Source organism: Chamaea fasciata, unplaced genomic scaffold (assembly GCF_029207755.1).
Source record: "Chamaea fasciata isolate MVZ Bird 193981 ecotype frontalis unplaced genomic scaffold, bChaFas1.0.hap1 SCAF_1, whole genome shotgun sequence".
Taxonomy (NCBI): domain Eukaryota; kingdom Metazoa; phylum Chordata; class Aves; order Passeriformes; family Sylviidae; genus Chamaea; species Chamaea fasciata.
In genome coordinates this window covers 92,420,794-92,442,999 of record NW_027094086.1, presented here as the reverse complement: position 1 = coordinate 92,442,999, position 22,206 = coordinate 92,420,794, and the positions used below count along the sequence as shown (strand labels likewise).

Genomic DNA, 22,206 nt, shown 5'->3' with positions numbered 1-22,206 from the left:
ACTCTTCCAGCAGATGTCAAACACCTTCAAGTCACTCAAAGGAACCACAGGTTGTGAGACAGAGACTTCCTCAAATTTTCTGAAGACTTGTTTCAGTTTCCTTCTCACCATCAGGTGATCTGTAAGAAACTCCCAGCTTGATACCCCTTTTACTCACCTATGACAGGTCATGACCCACGAGCTCCCTACCTGCCTGTCATCTGTTCCATAGAAGAACTCCATACATTCAAGCTGCTCCTTCAACTTCAGTAGTGAAACTCCCTCAATCCTCCCTTTGCTTCCTGTCCTCAAGAACCTGCAACTGCTCACCACAGCTCCACGGTCCTGCATGCTGTCCCATCCCACCACTGTTACCAGCAGTGTCCCAGCTGTCACCACACATGCAATGCTTGCTTCCCAGGCTGCATGTGTTTCTGCAGGTGACACTTCCCTTTCTCACACAAACACTCTCCATACCAGGCTCACCATCTGGCTGGACAGTAGGATTTTGCTCCACGGTGTGAGGTGGGAACACAACACTGAGTGACCACAAGAGCCCTGTTGTACTACAGACAGGGCACAGAACATACCCTGTTCCAGAGAGCTGGCAAAACAGGCTAGGAAGGGGCATGATCACCTCTGCTCAATAAGGGGACACAGAACATGGGATCAAGAGAAACAGGAAGTTTATAGAAGTGTGCCTTGACCACGAAACTGTTCTTTCTGCCTCTGGCATAACCATCTAACAATTTGTGACCTCACAAGGTATCTAGGAGCAGGCTGAGGAGCATTTATAATGCCACTTTCTAAATGAGCTTTGCTCTATCTGCTTTAGCTGCCTCTGGTCACCCATTAAATACTCAGCCCTGACTGGTCTTTGGTGACAAAGAAGTGACAGAACAGCTACAGGCCACATTACATACTCCAGGCCTCAGCTTTGCTCCTAGGAAGCACTCCATACAGAGGACATTCCTCCGAGTCGCTATAGGGTAAGGGGTGTGGGAAAACCACTGGCACACCACCCCCTGCAGTAGCTCGTATTTTTAACTTTAAGAGCTTTCGACATGCACTCATTTAAACAGCTGCAGTAGGTTAGGCTTTAATGTCTCTCCCACCCTCCCCCTCCTTTCTTGCCTGTTACCACTTGCCAGACCAGCAAGCCAAGCCCTGGAAGCAGCTGCATGTGTCCATCAACACCAGCTAATGGACACTGGACACTGAAGCAGCCCAGATACATTCCCAAGCCCTGGTCTCTCTGCAGTGACCCTGGAAGAGGGGTATAACAACCAGCAGCACCCAGGAGCTTCTAAATCAACATTAGTTGGTTGGCATTCCCATGCATGATACCATCATTCAAGGCACTGTGTTAGCTTGGGGCAGGATGACAACTTCACCCAAGAGCACGAAAATAATATGCTTCACTGCTGATTCTCTTCACAGCTCTTACTGTATACAGTCAACAACCATTTAGGAAGCCACTTCCACTAGTACATTAAAAAAAAACCCACACTCAATTCTGCAATGCAATTCCCATTTTTAGAGTGTGTGTTGACATTGCTACCTTGTTAAGCACATCTGAAAAATGTTCTTTCACTGGCTACGAAAGTCTAGAGTGCACAAAAAAAAATCACTTGTTACTATTTCAATTTAACACAGGAATGCACCTGACCAACATTCACTCTGCTACAAGTGTAGCAGAGTACACTACAACAACTAAATACATGCAATTACTTGTTAGGAAAAAATGCTTAACTGAGAAGCACAAATACTGAAGTGCACTCTCCATGTACTGGTCACTGATGTCACTGCTGACTAGAGTTAAGCTCTTGTTCAGGCATTTTTGATTTCTGGGGTGTTGTGAGGGGGTTTTTTTTAAGCCCAAACTTGTCTACATCACCTTAGAACAGGCTTGCTACCCAACTTCCTGAGTTGGTACTACTTACTGTGGGGAAAATCATAAAGTGAAGAGGAAGCAATTGTATGGTTATTTTTAGCAATTAACATTTTCCTTAAAACAATCCTAGGTATAAATTCCAAAACAAAACACTGCATTTGAGTTCATACACAGAAACCCAACTGGACAAACCAGTTGTGAATACATGTCACTGAACACAGACTGACACCCCTATGGCTAATTGAAGAACTGTGACTATCAATTCTTTTGTCATTGCAATGAAATGAACTCTTAACAGCAAAGATTCTTGCTTTGATACCACACTGAACATTCAACAAGTTGTGCAATAAGGGCATTCCGATTTTGCATTATTTTTTCTTATTACAGAAGGTCTATTGTATCCCTCTACAAATCACAATAATTATTCAACAGTATTCAAATGAGCTGTAACAGATTTTTTTTTCATACCTAATTGCATAGTTTTATATTAAAAGCTTGGCTATTCCCTTGCTAATGCTGCAATATTTTTATCTAAACCAAGATCATCAACAGAAAATTGATTTGTAATTTAAGAAGTGGACTGACTACTAACTTCTGCAAGCTAAAAGCTTCAAACAATAAAACCCCAGTGTCTGACTTGTCTGCTCTGTATTTACATCATTAACAACATAAACACAGATAAGCTGATTTCAGGACGGTAATTAAATTTGACCAGCAAGGTCATATTCATGCTCCTGTAGTCTAAGGAAAGAAATTCAGGATCTCTGCTACTAAAAGGATGACAAAGCTTTTATCAAGTTGTACGAGTTTCTGACAAAGTGCCATTTGCCCAGATTTCTGTGGCTGACACTTCCAAATCTTGTTCAGTTAGAAGTAAGGGCCTCTGGTGCTTTAAAGTACATAACAGCTTGGAGCTGCAGGTACATCAACCTTTCCAAGCGTTTTCCCTCTTGTTCCATTAATTTTTCACTCCTGTGACCCTGAGCACTCACCTATTCCTACCCCAACACCTTAGTTATCTCAAATGGAGGCAAAAAATAAACCCTAACCTACACACCACAGCATCTAACAAGATATTTGGAAAAAGAATAAAACCAGAGAAGAGCTGTCAACCATCCTATATTCCAAAATTCACATACAGGAGGGTGGAGAAGATGGAGAAGCAATGTAGAAAAAAACCTGCACAAACAAAACTAAAACAAAACAAAACAAACCACATTAGCACACAAACCACCGAACACCACCAGCTGCTGCTTTGCAGAGGAAGGGCAAAGGGAAGGAGGAGCCTTTGATACTCTACTCCACCCTCAGATTTCTGGATGCTATTGTGCAGCTGCTGGATGTCACATCTGGTAGCAATATACCAACAAACACCACCCAGCTTTATCTCTCCTTGTTAGCGAGCACACCCAATCCATCATGAAAATGTCAACAGAACAGCAAGGGATCTCTGTCCACGTGGAAAGGAACTAGCACAAGAGAAGCCACACCGATAAGAAGAGAGGAAACGATTGGAAAACCAAGCCTAAAAATCAACCTCCCCCCTCAGTCTAAGCCACATGTACTGCATCCATCACATCAGTATGAAACCTTGAACCTTATTTGATTACAGTTCCTGGCAACGCTAACAATGTCCTGGCAACAATTACGAGTCTCTCCTGTCTCCAACTCGCCAGGAAATGAGGTGCCATTGGGGTTGCTATTCTGTGGGACAGAGTGAAAACAGCAGAAGCTCCACTGTACGTGTGAATACTGACAAAGTGGGAAGCCCCACAAAGAGCATGTCAGTAGGTGCAGCATATAATCCACTTTCTCCTAGACTAGCTCAAGAATCGCACTCTTAGCCTCCAGGGATTTCCAGAGGTTTGGCTCTAAATACATTCTTGGGCCACACAGGTACTCCTGGGAAACTGCAGCTATCACCACTGAAGGCAACAAGAGTCAACAAATGAATAGTTCACACTCCCCACAGGAACACAGCAAAGAGAAATAAAACTGGGACTGAAAAACAAAAGGTGCTCAATGGACCATCCTCAGAGCCTCTTATCTGTTATATTTGATTTTAATATTCTGGGAAGGCGGCACCTTTTCCCATAATACCACACAAATGCAATTGCTGTGACTGGGCATAGACTAGACCTTGTCTCACAACCTAAAATAGTTTCAAAGTGAAGAGAAAAAAGTGCTCAAAGATATTTATCACTTGAGTCTGTAGCTTTTTTGGAAATACAAGAAAAATATCTATCCCCATGTTTTCATTATTTTGGTATCTCTACAGCATTTTATTTTGTTGAGACAACTGATGGTAGGAAGAAGTTTTATGCCTATCTCTATCTCAAGTTACATCAGGTCTCTAAAATTCCAATAATAGCATTACTTTAAACAACGATAAGTTTTTATCAAAATTAAAGGCCATGTGCTTCCTAACTCTCCAGACATTAGTTGCTCTCAGAAGACAGAATATGAACCTTAAGTCCATAAAGCAATTTTTTCATCTTCTTAAAACTCTGCCAGGAGAGAATTAAGGAAGGCAACAGAGGAAACATCAACAGATTCTACAGGCAATTTTATATTTAACTGTCATATTTAAAACTACACACATCATTATTTTTTTCAACTGCTGTTACTTTAGAAAAAATAATAGCCACCTATTCACATGCAGGCAGTTTAATCAACACATACTATCACTTTGTTCCACTGACTGAAATTATCTAAGTTGTCATTATACCCTCAGATAAAATTCACTTTGATAGACACTCTGACTCTCCCCGTGAATGAATGTTACCCAGTATTTCATTAGGCTATTAGCAGCACCTCTTTCAATAACCACTTATGCCGATCATTTGCCAGAAACTGAAAAAAAATTAAACTGTATATTTTTCCCTTCCAGAAGGCCTATACAAATGCCAGAGGAACCTCGGAGGTCTTAAAAGTTTTAGGAGGAGGGCTACCCTATTTAAATTGCTTTGCAGACCTAACAACCATGAACACCTATCTGAAGACCAAACTAACTTGGGTTAAGCAAAGTGTTTCTTAAATATCTTCAAAAATGCTGCAATCTTTAAACTCCCCAAAGTCTACTCAGAAGCTTAGTGCACCATGAAAACAGCGGCCTACAAATCATGTAGATAATATTAAATAAACAAATAAATAATGTCGTTTCTTCCCAAAATCAGAATGTAAAGGTTTCCTGTCAACACATGGGCATTGCATGTCAGTGTGCCAAGATGCAACATTTAGAGTCTCCCAGAAAAGGAAGAAAATAATGTCATTAACTTCTTATTAGAGCAATATACTGATTTACTACAGCTCCTGTTTTGCTTCTACCAAAGCCACCTACCCCTACAAGCCAGTGCAGTTATGTGTTAAAGTGCCTATGAGACTTGTATGAGGAAAGTTTTTGCCCCTTCAGCAGGTCTTTCTCAGAAGGGAGGCTTTGAGTACAAACAGCTATTTTACTCCAAGCACAGAAATGTGAGTAAAACACTTGCCAAGGCATAAAAGAATATTTGACTAAATATTTTCTGCTTGATGAGAGAAGAGAAATAAGAATTATGCTTCCAAGGATAACATTTGTCATAAATCCAAGGCAAAGCCAGTAAGGCCAGTGCTGCATCTCAGCAGGCTTGTTCCCTCTCCTCTAACCATGGTCAGCTGCAGTTGTCAGCCAAAGTATTTTCTGCAGTATCAGTAATTATATTAGCAGGATTACATCAGGAGATAGATATCGTAATAAGGCAGGCTATTTTTTACCCTCCCCCCACACACACACATAGCTATAACTGTCCTCTAATTTTAACAGGTAACACTGAAAATGATTAGAGGTTTGCAAAGGCAGTCTAGCAAACAAATTCAAATTTAAATTAGGACATGTTAGAACATTAGAACAGGCAAGCACCAAGATAAAGCATTCAGTACCCAGGAAGACATTCAGTAAATAGCATCCTAAGCCCCATGTATTGCCCAACAGACACTTAGCAATGCCCAAGACAGGAAGCCCTGAAGTGCTAATATTTTTCCAAGGAGACATTTTAACTACTCTAGAGTCCTATAAACTTGGTGGGTTTGGACCTCTTAAAATCTCTCAATTCTCCACTCAAGTGCCAAGTCAGTGGATCTCTGTGATGAGACTACAGACACAAAAGGGCATACACACTACAGCAGCTGGCTTGAAAACTACTAACAAGTAATAAAAGCATGAATGAGATGTCTCATCTGAGCATGGTATCTTTGACAGAATAACAAGCACAAAGGAAACCTTCAATAAATGCCAGTATCACTGACTCTTTTGAGAAGCTGAACAGAAACTACAGCAATGCAACATATTACTGACAGGGGTGATCTTCAAAAGAGTTAAAAGATACTAGTCCTGCACCCATCCTATCCCTGCATACAGCCAGAGACCATAGAATCATAAAATGGTTTGGGTTGGAAGGGATCTTAAAGATTACCTGATTCCAACACCACTACAATGGGCAGGGACACTTTTACCAACACCAGGTTGCTCAGTCTCATCCAACCTGGCCTTGAGCACTTCCAGAGACAGAATATCCACAGCTTCTCTGGGCAACATATTTCAGTGTCTCACCACCTTCACAGTAAAGATTTTTTTCCAAATATCTAATCTAAACCTATTCTCTTAGAGTTTGAATCCATTCCTCCTCGTCCTGTTGCCACCTACTCTTGTAAAGTCCCTTTCCATCTCTTTTGTAGGCTCCCTTCAGGTACTGGAAAGCCGCAATTAGGTCACTCCAAAGTCTTCTCCTCTCCAGGCTGAACAATCCCAATCCTCACAGCCTTTCCTTGTACAAGAAGTGTTTCATCCCTCTGATCATCTTGGTGGTCTCCTCTGGACTCGCTCCAACAGGTCCATGCCTTTCCTGTGCTGGGGATCCCCAGAGCTGGATGTGGCACTGCAGGAGGGGTCTCACCAGAGCAGAAAGGCAAAATCCCCTCCTTCACCCTGCTGGTCACACTTATTTTGATGCCAGTGCACATTGCTGGGTCACATCCAGTCTCTCACCTACCAGTAGCCCCAAAAATCTTTGAAAACAGTGTCTCCCAGCACTCTCCTGAACTGCCTCTTACAAAGCCACATCAGCTTTCATGGGATGGATTTCATGGGTGACTTTGCTTCACTCAACAGCATTGAGCAGTGCTGCTGATGGCCAAGGCAGACTGCAATGACCAAGGATGGAGGTGCACACCTTGCCCTTAGCTTCAAAATACTTTGCCAGTCCCATGGTACAGTGGAGAGCAGGGTGACTGAACAGAGCTTCCTGCACCTCTGGAAAAGGAAGCATAGGCCTTCATCCACACCTCTAAGAGCCAAGGCAAAGCCTGTCCGGGACTGCCATTAACACAGACAGGCATATGAAATAATTCAAGCAGCATCACCAACCTGGATCAGCATTAATTCTTCTGTTTCAGAAGAACAGTTTTTCCCTAGACACTGACGCAGTCACCTCTCTCAAGTAGCAAAGCTTCATTAACTTAAAAAAGGCTGAGCATGTGTGGCATAAATTAATCCAGAACAGAGCTAAACTACAGCCACATACGCAGAAAGATGTACTTACTGAATCGTTACTGTAGTATGGAAATGATGGCGGAAATTAGATGCTGGAACAATGGACCCAAGATTATTCCATCAAGAAGAGAAAAATTACACTCATAACATTAAAAAGGCAGTGCCATCACTATCTTCATTCCAAATCACTAGTCTAAGGATTACAGAACAAGTCTTTTCAGGCTTAACTTTGATATAAGTTCTCAACATGAGACAGAACTCATCTTTGAAAGGCTAATGAATTTAGGCAAGAGTGATGGGAAATGGTTTGTGTACATGATGTTCACTTTAAAACCTCTATTTTACTTGCTGAAGGAAAGGGAAAAAAAATTTAAAAAGCATTTGCATAAAGTAGAGCTGGTTGATTTTTATGTATTTTCATAAATGTGTTTACCACATGTGGGTTCTTGGTATTTTATTCTTAAACAAAAGGTCTATAATCCACAGGAGTGGAAGCAAATTTATTTCTAAGACACTGAACATGCAGAAGCTACTGCTATTTTTCCAGGCCTCTGCATGATTAATCTGTTTCACTGCTTTCTTGACAGTTAGTTGCATTTTCCCCCCAATGCACTAGCATAGGACAACTCTTTGAGATTGTTTAAATGCAGCTAATCCCAAACCAGGGGCCATGACCCCCAAGCAGGGTCACAGCAGTTATGACTGGGGTCATGAGCTCAACAGAAGTACACTTGTTTATAATGGTATCTGGACTCACAAAACCAACAAAAAGCAAAGCTCATAACCGGAAGGATTTGAAATAGCTGATGTAAGAATGCACTGAAGGCAGGCTTTGCGTGACAGTCCTACCTGATATCAAAGAAAGAGAAATGCTAACTATGCTTAAGTGGTTATTAATAATGAATTTTTGGTGTTTTATCTGCATTACTGTAGCAGTGATGGTGTTAAATTTTAAATTACTCAATTCAGTAATGAACTTTAAAAAGTCAGAAGTAAAACACATTATATCCATCGTCACAGAAGAGAAGCCAGCTGGCAACTGCAAAATTCACTGAGAGGGGCTCCAGAAACCTCACAATCTAGTAATTTCAAATAAAAAGAAATCTTGTTTAATTTAAATACTGTTACTCAAAAAGTATTCCAAGTGAGGCACTGTTACAACTTGACAAAAATCTCCAAAAAGTCCAGAAAAAACCAAACTTTTCCAGGGAGTTCATCCAAGCTAGAGAAGAAATTTCAAACTATATTGCTCCTCTCACTCTATTTCTAGGCCACTCAGGCAGCCTTCTTGGCTACTCCTACATTATCTCATCAGGCTGCCCACTGGAAGGCAATGAGTAGAGCAACATGGTTGATACTAAGGGCTCAGTATTTGGCACACAGCATGTTTCAGGGGCTTTCTTTCAAATCAGCTCCACTATGTCCCCTTGATGGAGCAGAGACTGGGAGGTGAAGTGCTGGAAGTACTCTGGATGTGAGTGGTTTTGATTTGGTGTTATCTGAAATTAGTTCATACTGGGTTCTCAGGCTTTCCCCGCAACACAGACCAATTCTCAGTGCCCTGACTTCACTCCAAAACTGAGCTCCTGAACCAAACCAAAATGTCAGCATGGCAATGAATGGCTGTAACTTGTAACTTGGACTGCAAAGCATTGCACCCTCCGGATCATTATGGGATGAATGAAAGATACTTTGATGAACTGAAAAAATGACACCTATTTTAGCCAAACAAGAAGGAAAACTCAGTAATTCAACTGAAATGGAATACATAAATCCAGATCCTTTCTCCACTGCTTCCCTCAAACAGTCCTGGGAATTACTTTCCTACTATGGAAACTACACTTCATACTAATATCCACAAGCATATGAAAAGTGTGGGTTGCTAGAAAATGGAAAGAAAAGCCTATGCCTTCTGTCACACATTCTTAAATAAAATATGTTCACACTTAGAATTTAGAGATGCTAAAAAAAAGTTAGTAAAAGCATGAGCAAACTATTGGGAGCTGGTCTAATTTTCACTCTGCCTGCATTTTCCTCATTTAGGAGCAACAGCCTACGCAATAACTTTTGCTTCGGGGCTGAGAAGAATATATGACTATTTTTTTCTTTATTAATTACAAGTCACATATTAAGGGCTTGTATCTTCATTCTTATGAATCATAAGTACCCCGCATTGTGCAGCATGGCTACAGGAAAGTTTAGCAAACAAAAAATTGAGCAGCTTCTTTTGGGACCTCCGCAAAGATGACTGCCAATGCTGCAGCTCAAATTTTTAAATAGGATTGACAAGCTATCCCTTATTGTCACAGTCAGCTAACTATACTAACCTGATACCAGGATATCAGAGGTATTTAGCAGTTATTTTAGTGGGAAAGGAGCTGTTTCCTTCATTAACTAAACCAAAAATGGAAATGCTTCTTTATGAAAGTGAGAAAAAGAAATAGTAATAAATTAAGTGGTTTTTTTCTAGCAGTAAGATACGGAAAATACAAGTGCCAATGTTACCAGTAGGATGGCCATACACTAAGTTCTCATGAGATGCATCACACCTATTAGTCAACTACTTTTCCCTGAATGCAACTTATTTTAAAATATCAGTAATGCAAAAATTGCCACAGAAATAGTGTACCTGAAGAGAAAGAAGAGTCTAACTCTGGTGCCTACATTCAGACTCAATATGCACAGACACACAGTATGCATTCAGACTCACAATCAGAAAGACCACAAAATCATTTAAAAAGTCAAAGTTACTCATGCAACTTTAGGGTCACATTAGCAAATTTAGAATCACCCTTCTTCTACTTCCCAGAGGTAGAAAATCACAATTTGCACACTGCACCCAGAGTTGCAGAGGCAACTTTAAAACAACAGATAACTGCAAACTAATAAAGTTGTACTTACAGGGCTGCAGGTATGGAATCTGAAGCAATCAGCTGAGCTATGAGTGCCTTAACCATCTCAGTCATTAAAATTCACCATGTTCCAAAGCATCTTTCAAAGTCTGTACAACTGTCAAAACACAATTTACCTTCCTCTGACTTGCCAAAGTATGTAGGTTTCCCCTGCTAATTTATACAAAACAGTGAGCTGTCAATATGAAAGGCTACAAAACACCACAGTTAAGATACGGAAACACCATCAAATATTTGGAAATTAAAGATGTATCTTACCCTACAGTGAAACTGGATTGCAAACAGTTTGGCAAAACAGAACAGAAAAACAAAAGCATCTTTGGGAAAAAGAAAAAAGTCATGTGTGGAGGCCTTAGTACCACAGGTCCAGCCTACCACAGGAGTGAGAGTCCACATTATCTGTTGAGCATAACTGTTACTTTTCAATAGATACAGTTTTGCACTGATTGAATGTGAAAGGGTAGCGAATGGATTTTAAATGTAGAAATTATAATGAGAAATGGAATATGTAAGAATTCAGACTCATTAACACTGGTGATGTGCTTGGTCCAGAAATCAAGACTAGAGGTAGGAAACAAGCTGAATAAAGCACAATCAAGTCTCAAAGCATAAAACAAATTCCACCCATACAAGTCCTGTCCACCTAGTGTAAAATTCATACCTAAATCTGCAGCAAGGGATACAAAACCTCTGTGGGAACATAACATGCTCAGGCAGACTCAGGTCTGCTCATTACTCAGCTGTAACCTTTATATCTGCACAAGAACCCTTTCAAGACGTGCCTAGTGTCCATAAAAAAAAAAAAAAAATAAAAAATCTATGACTAAATGATAGAAGTCTTAATTAACTCATCCTAAGAGAAAAAGAGAAGCAACAGAACTGAAGACTTAGTGTCCCCACTTATGACCTGTTTTATACAAAGGTATGGGCCCATCCACACCCTCACACGAGGCTGAAGGGTTTCTTAGTTCAGAAACTTAGCACCTTAAATTGACACCTCATATTGCCTCCTCCTTGCTCACACAGCCTCTCCTCCTGCCCCATTACCTTGACATTTTAGCTTTTGGTCTCTAATAAATATGCAGAAGGCAAAAAGTGTTTTACGTGACATGAAAATTTTGTTATCATACTTCTAGAAGAAAAAGATGAAGTTCTCATTTTATAGAGACCACTCGAGCAGCTAAGTCTTAAAAATGGGTCAAGAAACAAGCTGAGTAGAAGCAAGCAAAGTAATGGCATAATCAACCTAACATTATTCTGTATGCTATTTGCTCTTCTCCATGTGCTACAGCTCTATTTACCTACTAATGCTGACGATCAGTTTAAAGATCTAGTTCTATCCCATGAAAAGAAATGCATTTGTGAAAGGGAATTTTCACAGTCATGGCTTAAAACATCTCCACTGTGCAGTTCCTCATTCTGCAGGTCTTTCTCAACATGTAATTACATGTAATTGTTACACATTGGGTAACAAGTACCCTGGAGCAAATACTAATTCTCAGACTAGTACAGTCTACTTCACCTTACAGAATCATAGAATATGCTGAGTTGGAAGGGACCCAGCAGGATCATCAAGTTCAACTCCTGGCCCTGCAGAGGACACCCCAAGAATTACAACACATACCTGAGAGCATGGTCCAAAAGCTTCTTGAACTCTATTAGGTTTGCTGGTCTGAACACTTCCCTGGGAAGCCTGTTTCAGTGCCCAACCAACCTCTGGGTGAAGAACCTTCTCCTGATATCCAACCCAAACCTCCCCTGACTCAGCTTCATGTTCTTTCTTTCTTTCTTCAAGTCCTATCTCTGGTCATCAGAGCGAAGGGAGTTGTGCCTGCCCCTCCTCTTACCCTCAAAAGGAAGCTCTAACTGCAATGAGGTCTCCCCTCAGTCTCCTCCTCTCCAGGCAGAACAGACCAAGTGACCTCAGCTGCTCCTCATACCGCTTCTCCTCAAGGACCTTCACCATCCTCATGGCCCTCCTTTGGACACTCTCCAAAAGCTTAATGTCTTTTTTATGTTGTGTTCACATAGGGCTCTGTTTTCCCACTGCCACCCCCAAAATTCTCTTACTGTATTTTTAAAGATAAAATCACAAAAGCACTGCTCCACAGAACACTATCTGTTACCCCCTAACACTAGGAGGAGCACTGCTGCTGGCGATGAACTGAAACTACTGTCAAGTTCCTTGGACACAAAGACTTCTCCCACCTCCTTAAGAATACAGTTCACAAATCCCTTTGAAGGTATATAGCATATAAATATCACCATCAGTAACAAATATGATCTGATGGTATTTTCAAATTAAAGTTTTATAATTGTATGTAATCCACTCAGAGGACCAAGTGCAGAACAGATACATCTTCTAGACAGACAACTAGTATTTTGGTCTCTGTTTCCAGCTTAAAACAGAAGTTTAACAGTGTCATAAACATCCATCACGTGTGCCTCACAGCAACAGCTGTGTAAGACACAAAACCTGTGGTGCTGCTGCTCCCCTGCAAACTCCTGCCAGCTCTCCCTGACCCTGAAACTGAGACACTCTCCTCCTGAAGCTGCAGAAAAATGAGTGCAGCACTGGAAACTCAAAAGGATGAGGGGCTGTAAACCCCAAGGCTGCTCCAAGTCCAAGAAAGTGAATGGTGAAGAAATAAGTCTTGTCAGTCCATCCTGACACATAAAGCAGGTACAGCTGGGAACTGGGAAACTGTGGCACCCACGGCTTAGGAAGCGGCAAAGCTTTATGCTTGGTTGCAGATTTTTGAGTGCACTGCTTCACGACAAGTTATTTCCTGGGCTTTGTGACAAACAGAAAGAGACTGAAACAAGCAAAAAAACACATAACAAAGTTAAAATAAGTGCTAATTTTGATTAGGGTTTTGCATTATTCATTGTGTGCTGGTTGGGTTTGTTGGGGGTTTTTTTTTGGGGGGGGGGGGAGGGGGGTACAACAGAATCATTGTCTTGCACAGAAGTGTTTGTGAGTGGAGTATGGAATTTGCAAGAGACTGGACTCTGCATGAAGCCCCTCTGCACAAATACAAAACAGCCCCTTTCTGGCAAGCTCCAAAGCAGTTGCAAATGCAGCAACAACACTTACACTGTAAACTCTATGGGGCAAGAATTACCCTTCAACTGGCAAAGTTCTAGCAAAGCTGCATCTTTCCCCATGACAAAGACTCCCAATGCCTAAAAATAACAACACACAAGGTCACAAAATATTTGGGTGAACCAATTTCAAAAAATATAAGTTCATAAACAGGGCGTTTCCATAGAATTAAACCTGAATACCTGCAGTACTAAAATTAAGCATAATTAAGATCAGGGCCCTACTCAATTTGGCCAGAACAGTACAGTCATCACAGCCTTAAGGAAGCACAAAACAGAAACAAACCTGGGACTCATGTCGGTCTCTTGTATTGTTGTAGATCACCACCTCTTGCCATTTAAGAGTGAAAACTTTAGTTTCACTTATACTGGAAACTCTACCCTGTGATTAAACCAAGGTCAAAAGGAGGGTGCAATACTACTAACACATCTTCTCTACACATATTCACCATGTACAAACAAGTACTTTGGACGTCTTTTAAAAATTCAGGAAACAGCTTATGCTAAATGTGACATCAGCTAAAGACTTTTATTTAGACTGGAAAATGCTTTGTGACAGAAAATCAGTTTTAGTCCATTTAACTGGTAATGGACAATTTAAGCAAGACTTATTAACAGTGTAAGCACTTCCACATCATGAGGTGCTGTATTTTGTGATGTTGTATTAGAAATCAAGGGAAACTGAAGTGATTAGTATCATCCCAACATGCAGTTGTGATAAGAGCATTAGCTAGGTGCAGAGTAAGTTACCTATCATATTTCATACACTTCTGAAAACAGCTTGGCTTTTGTGGCCATTAAATCTCTTTCTGCAATTCCCTGGATTTTATTTCATGTTTTTATTCAGTTTTATGTTTTTAAGTTATTTGGCAAGCACATCTCAATTTTCTGTACATTGAGGGCACCTTCTTCCTAATCTTAAGCACATTTCTGCTTTTTTTTGAGAGAGCAAATGAAAAAGTCTTCTCCAAACTGTCCACATTATTCAGTTGGTTTAACAGGGGGCCTGGTTCTAACCAGAACAAGGTTAATGTTCGCAGTAGTCAGAAAGGAAGACGGCTAGGACCTGAAGGTTATTCTATAACCCCAAGGGTGGGAGGAAGGGTGGGAGGGAGTCTCTCCTCCTGCAAGGAGGGACTCCTTCTGGTGGAGTAAACTTGGCAGAAGGAGCTGTGGGATGGCCCTTCCGAGCCAGAGGGAGCGGTCAGGGTGGCATGGCTGCTCTTGGGTCAGGTTGGGCTTGGGGAACATTTTGCCTGTGAATCACTCACCCTCTTTCGTACACTTCTGTTATTAATTTTGTTGCTGTTACTCCTCCTTTATCTTATTGCAGTTTCTAGTAAACTGTTCTTATCTCAACCTGTGATCTCTACCTTTTGTGCCTCCAGTTCTCCTCTCCAACCTGCCACAGAGGATGGGGGAAGGGAAGGAGGAGCAAGCAGTGCATGGTTTTAATGGGAACATTAAATTGGGGAATACCATTCCTAAAACACAACAACTGATTATTAGTGTGAATTTTAGAACAGTTTTAGGGAAAACAAGTTCTTCTACAGCCATTAAGTGAATGCTAACCAGTCATATTCACTGTGTTTAAAGTGAGTTTTGGTGTCTTCTGGAGTTATTTTTCTATTCTTATGCTATGACTGTGTTTGTGGCACTGAATCATTTCTGATTCATTTACAGAAGGAATTCTGTAACAGCGTTCAAAGTATTCTATAAAAGAGAAACAAAAATATAAAAAATCCTTAGAAAACCAAAGGGAAACTATAGTCTAAATAGCAAGACACACATGCCATCAAGTCCACCAGTCACTCCACTGACTGAAAAAAGGAAGAAATTTCAGCTTTAGGAATGAAGAGTTGTAGTATCAGCTTACAGCATGTTTTGAAAGCTCCTGGAATATACCGCCATTTCAAAATTCAAGTTTTATAAACCAAACTGGTTTACATTTTATGTGATTAAAAAAAAAAAAAAAAAAAAAAAAAAAAAAAAAAAAAAAAAAAAAACAACAACACTAGAAGTCATACAAAAGCAGAAATAAAGTGAAAACACATTACAGACTTGGGGTAAATAAAAGCTACATTTATGTATCTGAAAAAACAGAAGAACAGCAGAATTTCTAGAAATGCACTGCAGTAACACAGTAAGATAGAAGTGGATGAAATAACATTATATGAGTTACGATAATCAACTGGAGGAAAAAAAAAATAATGAAACCCGAACTCATGGTTTAAAATCCTTGAAAATTAATGAAGAGCTACAAAAGACCGCTGATCAGCCAGTCACAAGAAATTTGCCCATGTTGGACTCACCACCTTTTCTGGAACCTGCAGCATCAGAAAAATGCACAATTACAACTTTTTCTCCTCTCCACACATACAGGCACAAAAACCTTGATTTGGGCATTCTGTTTCAGAAGACTGACATGTAAATTACAAACAAATGTTTCCTGGAAATAGCACAAACACAATGCAAGTTTGAATCCCCAGGTACTGTCTCAAAACCATGAAATATTCTTGAAGTCTGGTGGCTTTTATATTGACTACTTGAAGGCATTACTTATGAGAAGTTTCACCACACCTTTTTGACTCTGGCAAAGAGGTGAGAAGCTTACACAAGCAAGACACTAAATAAATATACACCAACTCCTACAAACACTCAAGCAACGCTAAGGCTACTGATAAGATGGAATAAATCACTAACAAACAGGCAAAGACAGTTTTCTGTGGCAAGTTTGAGCCCCAAGATGAATATTCAACCTGTGCCACCTCACCCTCTCTCTTCCAGGGGGCAACTCAGTTGGACAGAGCATTCAGGAGGTAATTCCCATATGCACATCCATACAAGCACTGAGATGCTCTCACTTTGGTAGTGACATGAGACAACCAGAAAAACCACAGGATGGTATGTAGAATCCACAGGATTATTTTTGGAATAAAGATCTCACCATTTAGACTCTATTTCTGAAGCAGATGAATTTGATTGTCTTTCACTATACACAAAAATCAATTCATGGTACAGAAGGATATTTCAAATGCACTTCAATGCCTTCAGAAGGAACAAAGTTAGTATGAGATGTGTTTTAGTGATTGGTAATTTCTGAGAAACTATCACAATCTTACTTGACTCCTAGTCAGACTATGTAGGGAAAAAATTGTGTAAAGAATCAATAAAAGCATTTGAATCACAGCTGATATTATGAGTGAAAAACCACATTCTATTCAGCACACTACTAAACAAGAACATCTTATGGCAACAAGAAAAACTTCAAGTTTTGTTTTGGAGGCAGCACAGTAAACAAAGACAAGCCTGGGCACTCTAGTCTCAAGCTTATGTTTTTTATCTTCATGCCCTATAGATCTAAAATTCAACACATTCTGCCATAATGGTAGAGTTTGAACAAAAATGCCTACAGGAGGCAAGGGAAACATCTCCAGGCAGTCTTTGTCAAGGCTTGGAGAGAAGGGCCATGTGCAAGGCTTTCATTTCTCTTCCTTGTACAACATTTCTTGTTCTTCCTGTAGTTAAACTCACAGGTGAGGGCCACCATCACCTTAAGGACAAGGGCAGCATTTCTCAGCTAATAAGCAAAGCATGCTTGTGCAGGGACAAAAAGCCCCACATTAAAAAAAAAAAAAAAAAAAAAAAAAAGCAGACCAAGATGAATACTGGCAGAGAAACGACCTGAGGGGGGAGGGGGAGTACTTGCCACAGCATCACCGTCTTGCTTCTGCTACAACAGCATCATCTAGCTGATCTCACCACGAAGCTGAATTGAACAAACTGAACAGGAAGTATAAAGGAAAAAATAGACAAGATATGATTTATTATGTACTATACAAGAACCACCAGTTTAACTGTCTGCATTTCAGTACATCCTGACAAAAAGGGGAAAAAAAAAATCAGTATTTATTTTAAAAGCAACGGTTCTTGCAAGAAAAAAAAAAAAAGAGAGGGACCTAAAAACCCAGCTGCACTTGCTACTCAAAAACCAAATGAAAGCACAGTTTGGAAGAAGTAATATTAAAGAACTGATAGATCTTAGAAAGTTACAAGTTTGTTGCTAACAGATTAAGGTAAGACAAACCATCTTCTGAATGCTATGAGAACAGCACATGTGTCCCCCTCTAATGAGTGGCAAGACTCATAAATCATGAACAGCAAAATCACGAGCTCCAAGGGAGGTCTACCTCTTCATCTGTGACAATTAATGTGTCACCCTCACAGCAACCCAGAGGCAAATTCCTTATGCTATTTTTTATGCATGTATTGTCTTAAAACATATCTCTTCCAAAATTACACTTGACATTTCTTTAATGGACTGACTTGCACTCCAGCCAACCAGCATCACAGATTTACAGACATCAGACACAATAAAGATCTTATAAAATTCATCTAATGTTCTATCCCCCCCACACACCCCCCAATACAAAGGAACAAAAGGCATTGAAGTATATCTCTTTTTACTTATTACCAGTAACCCTTAGTTATACAGGGAGACAGTCTTCTCAAGGTTTGTCATGAATTTTTCACGATTAAAAGCAGTGTAAAATAGTCTATGGTTGTGACCTATATTCACAAAACGAGGGAACACAAATGTAAATAAGGAATAACAAGGGAACAACAAAATGTAAATACCTATTCCACAATATGCAGAGAAATCAAAAGGCTTACCTTAGGGTAAGCTTATACCATGCCTAATTTTTAGGTTAGTCCCTGATAAAGGCTGATAAAGATCACAGCCTGCATCATCCACCTAGCACTTTAAACTTGCTTCACTGCAATTTTCTTTAATACCTTTGCACACTGCTTATGTGCAAATAGACCTCAACTCATGTCATTTCCCGGGGTTTTTCTCTCTAACTTTCATCATATATTTTGTGCCATCTGCAGACAAGCAGCACTACTCACATAAGTTGTCTTACTAAAAAAATCAGTTGGATCATTCAGCAGACAAAGCCTGAAAGCTTGTCTCTCCCTATAAATGACGGGAGAGGAAGAGGTTTATAGCAGTAAATGAGGGCTTTGACAAGGAAGCTGCAGCAGTTTTCTGCCAGGGGGTAGGACACCGTCCTCTCCCATCCCATTCCTGCCCAAGGACTGCCATCTGTATAGCTGAGACAGCAGAAGAGATGCCCTTGCCACCCTCACCACTGTTCACCCTCAACGTATTCACTTAAACCGTAACGCTATGAGGACAGAAAACAACTGCCTGGATTTTATATTTATTCACCTTTTAGGAAATTAACAGCATTTTTAAAGTAACAAAACATGAATCCAACTTTGTTTATTCAGTACCACACTTAAAAAGCTGGCAATCTAAATATTTTGCCCCACAAGCTACACTCATAAATGAGCCACACAGCAGTAGGCATCCTACTAAAAAAATAGTTTTCTTTCTGCAGGTACTACTCTCCAAAGTGGGAGATAAAATGAAGTCAGGAACTCTTTAACACCTGGGGTTTGCAACATTGGCATCAGTCATATCTCCAAGCACTGAGAGCAGATGAACATCTACAGGGAAGCATTGAATGGGTCTTGGACCTGTGAGCTCTGGGAGCCAGCACACCCCTCCTCCTCTTCAGCTGCAATTAGAGGTCAGGAACAAAGATTAAACAAGGAATTCACAACCTGGTTCTGGTGTCCTACACAAAGGCCTTAAAATTCCAGCTTTCTCACTGCAGAAGTAATTTTACAGCCTCAGTGACAACAATCTCAACAAGCAGTGAGCATAGACGAAAAAAATTCTGTGATAAAGAGCTACAAGATCTCCAGCTATCGCACAAATTATTTAGGACTTTAAATCAATATTTAAGATATATCCAGAAATTCTGAATCACAGGGAGAGAAATAAAAAGAAAAACCTCAACTATTACAGACACAGGGGAAGATGGAAAAGCGTTTCTTACTAGGTTTCAGTATCTCACTACTATTTGTAATGTTAGAGAGAATTAACAAGAGGATCTCTTCTTGCATCAGCTCTGTGGCTGTTTCTTTCACTACAGTAACTCTGGAAGTGACTAACACCATAGGCACGTGAATGCCACACTAAAGCACAACCAGTGCCTACATGCTGGGACCTGAAAGACTTTGGCACCGATCAGAAAATGAGAAGGTGAGATTTGCATTTGCATGTCAGAGGCTGCTATCACGTCTCTGGGGGATGGTCACACATTTTTCCAAATCCCTACAAGACTACTCAGAACTCAAACCATGCAAATCTGGCACTCACTGGAGAGGAGACAGCTGCCCTGCAGAGACTGCAAGCCAGGAGGATAGATACTTGCCATTGAAAGCCAGGCCTTATTTTTCACATCCCCTGCTACTCCAGCAGCAGGCCACCTGGCACCAGCTGGCCAGGCACTCTCAAGCAGCACAGAAAGAGTATAATTTCACCAAATTGCCTGCTGCCTCTAGTCCCCTGCCTGACATGCATGTCCTTGTTGCATAGGTAGGATGACATTCATAGGGTTCCTAAAAGCTTCCTATTACAGCCTAAAAGGAGGAAAAAAAAAAGTGAGAAAACCCTGGTGAGGGTCCTGTGGAGCAGATGCAAGCTGAAGGAACAGAAGAGGTCATTATGACTTTTATTTCTTCTTACTTACACTAGAGAACTCTAGTGGGCTACACAAAATTAATGAGGGCCTGTATTAAACATGTAGCCACTCCCTCTATATAATGAATACGTGGGCATTAAAAATGCCTGCTGCTCTTCTCAAAGCAGATGGGGTAATGCTCAGCAGCCCTGGCTTTGAATGCATCTGGGGGCCTACTGTCATCTTTCACAAAGCCCCTTCTCAGACCCTGGGCAGGGGCTGCTGGTGTGGGACACAATGTAAGGCTCCGCATAACCATCGCAGAATGGAGCACACTTCAAACCTCAGCGGCACAAACAGGCTTCCTCACACTACCTTGCAACAGGAACACACAAAAGATATCTTGGACTGGATTTGCAGAATTGCTGAACAAGCTTGCTCGAAGAAATTAGGTGATGTGAGCCATGTACCTGCAAATACAGCAGAGATCAGCGCAACAAACAGGAGTCGTGACCAGAAAAGCCTGGCTTTCATTGAAATGCTTGCTTCACCACCAGTGAAAAAATCATCACGGCCACAACACCAGAGGACCGTTCTGAGAATGTGCAACTTCACAATGAATATTTCGTGTGACTCTCTCCACTCTGGCTCATAGCTTTTCTATATGTTAACCAGTTATTTAATAAATAATAATTAAAAATTAAATTTGTTGTTAAATCAAGTTGTTTAATAATAACCAATATTAAATAAAATTTAAGAAATTATTCTTCCTGCATCATTGAAACCGCAGAAATAGCCTCGGCCAAGAACTCTGCATCAGAGATGTTTATGAAGCCACGCACGTTAACGAATACCCAGGGACTCTTCATTACAGGGATCGGCGACAATGGAGTAACGGTTGGAGCAAATGCAGATGTACAGCCCCATTCATATGCATATGTCCGGGTCCAGGCTGGCTGGGGGGATCCTTTGTCCACCCGTGCCCACCCTTCGCTTCCCGAAGGGCTACGGCAATTCAGTGACTCCTTTGGAGGGGCGATCAATGGCATTAAAGCACGGCCATAAGGCTTGGGCCGGGCGCCTGTGCAAGACCTAGACACGCCGGGTGCGTGTGCAAGGGTGAAAAATAACTCATAAAACAGGGAGAAGGGGCTCATAAAACAGGGATGCACGTGGCAGGGAGCAAGGGGTGAGGCAGCTGCAGCGCTCCAAGAGCCTCAGGAGCACCAAAGGTGTGTTTGTACTGCATGTGGCACGGCGCAGGGATGGAGATGCAGCCACTGCGAGACGAGAAGCAGAGCATTTCAAAATGGCAGTCTCATCACCCCCCACACAGCTTGACACGCAAAGCGGCAGCTGCAGCGCGAGTTTGCACTTCAAATTAAATGCATCCAAAACCAGGGGCATTCGTCACCAGGCTCCCACCCCCACAGAAAGGCCCCTCAGACAAAAAAAGCAAGTGGCCACTGTGAGAACACAGCAGGACACACCATGCAGGGAAGGCTGTCAAAGGTGCCCATTCAACTAGCAAAAGACTTGGAGCATTTTATTCCTCATCCTGCCTTGAGATAACACTACACTGCAAGTGCGAGGAAGTCAAAATGGTTTTTAACATTTAAACCGAGACAAAATTGAAATTATAACTCAATTGCATTCCTTTAAAATACCAATTTCAGCACAGAGCTCTGTAAAAAAAATTGTTCAGACTAGGATCCAAATCCATACCACAAATGCTTCCTATATGACCAAAACAGTGTTAACCAAATATCTACAAATCTTTAAAAGAAAACATAATGGCTTTAGGGGATCAATGCAATGAAAAAAACCACCCTTTTTATAAATATGTTGCCCTCAATTTGCATTTGCATGGCATTTCTGGCTCCAAAATCTCCAAAACGCAACACAATCCATCATTCGCCTAGCCATTATCAACCCGGAACATGTAAAATGTGCTTTAATTTCATGCCACCCTGCATTGAAAAAAAAAAAAAATCTTTGAAATATTCAATAATTAAAATATATGACTTGCCACTGAGGTCCAAATAAGATATTCGTATCAAATCCTGCCAGTCTCTTGCCTTACCAGCTGCTTATGAACAGGGATAACGCTTTCAAAAAGGTTCTTTAAAGGCTTATATTATTCATCAGTTTTCTGAAACTATTAAGTTACACTCCCATTTCCCACCCCCATCACCAATTGTAGGTCTTTGTTAAACATTCTTTTAGCTTTTACCATGGCAAAGAAAAAAAGCG

General features: G+C 40.8%; 1 long non-coding RNA gene across 4 annotated transcripts in view; it reads right to left on the bottom strand.

Moving 5' to 3' along the window:
• LOC136293066 (uncharacterized) overlaps positions 1 to 22,206 on the bottom strand; it is a 134,195-nt gene that overhangs the window by 81,980 nt on the left and 30,009 nt on the right. The window contains exon 1 of one of the 4 annotated variants that reach the window (XR_010722075.1): positions 11,937 to 12,512. The exons of the other annotated variants lie outside the window; for them this stretch is intronic. This is a non-coding gene — a long non-coding RNA (uncharacterized lncRNA). Of the gene's footprint in view, positions 1 to 11,936; positions 12,513 to 22,206 lie in introns of those variants that run through there. 4 annotated transcript variants of the gene reach the window in all.